The following is a 1,055-nucleotide window of genomic DNA, read 5'->3' on the forward strand; positions in this document are numbered from 1 at the left end:
AACAACTGTTTCACACTTTGAACTGCACGTTCTGACAGACCATTTGACTGTGGGTACTCAGGACTACCCGTAACATGAACAAAGTCCCACTCTTCAGCAAATTTCTTAAACTGCTGACTTCTAAACTGTGCATCATTGTCAGAAATAACTTTGTGAGGACTACCATGGACAGAAAAATGACACTTCAACTTAGTAATGACAGTACTGGACATGAGATTAGGAACTATAGATTCATAGATTCATAGATTAGTACTAGGCTAACTGCCCTTGCGAGCCATTTTAAGCCTAGCCAATTATCCCTTGTGAGACTCAAACCCGGTACCTTGTGTTTGTAAGACAAACACCTTAACCATTAGGCCACCCTCCCAACCCAAAATACAGTCACCCAACGTGGGGCTCAAACCCACGACCCTGAGATTAAGAGTCTCATGCTCTACCAACTGAGCTAGCCGGGCTATCTATTGAGCTAGCCGGTATATCAATCTCAAACCAATTTGAATAGGAGACTACTAATACCAAGTAATGTTGACCATTCCATTCAAAGATGTCTGTGGCTACTGTCGACCAAGGTAGCTCAAGAACTGGGTTTAGTTGAAGTGGTTCTTTCTGCTGATGTGCCTTTGTACTATTACAAACAGAACAAGATGAAAGTACTCTCTCAATTTCTTGTGACATGGAAGACCAAAATACTAGCCATCTTGCCCTTCTTTTGGTAGAATCAGCTCCTGGGTAGCTACGATGCAAGATGTTAATATAATCTTGTTGCAAGGATTTTGGAACAATCACTTTTAGATCTTTCATGATGATACCATCGTCAGACAAAATCTCATCTCTGTAAGGAAAATAGGGTTGCAGTTCTTGTGGTAAACAAGATTGCTTCGATGACCATCCTTGACTGATAAAGTGGTTGAGCTTCTGGAGAAATGGATCTGAAGCTGTGTGACTTCTAAGCTCATCAAGATGTGTAGAAGAAAAATTTCTCACTTCGTTGACTTCAAAATCAGATTTCTCATTTTCATACTGTTCAGTGTGGGCAATCTAGATAAAGTATCAGC

At 40.7% G+C, this 1,055-nt stretch overlaps 1 non-coding gene across 1 annotated transcript; it reads right to left on the minus strand.

Annotated features, from left to right (window-relative positions):
• Positions 1 to 382: 382 nt before the first annotated feature.
• On the minus strand, positions 383 to 455 carry TRNAK-CUU. The gene has a single exon. It is a non-coding gene; the product is annotated as a tRNA-Lys (tRNA).
• Positions 456 to 1,055: the final 600 nt, after the last annotated feature.

Source organism: Protopterus annectens, chromosome 15.part0, assembly GCF_019279795.1.
Source record: "Protopterus annectens isolate FY-2018-M chromosome 15.part0, PAN1.0, whole genome shotgun sequence".
Taxonomy (NCBI): Eukaryota; Metazoa; Chordata; order Ceratodontiformes; family Protopteridae; genus Protopterus; species Protopterus annectens.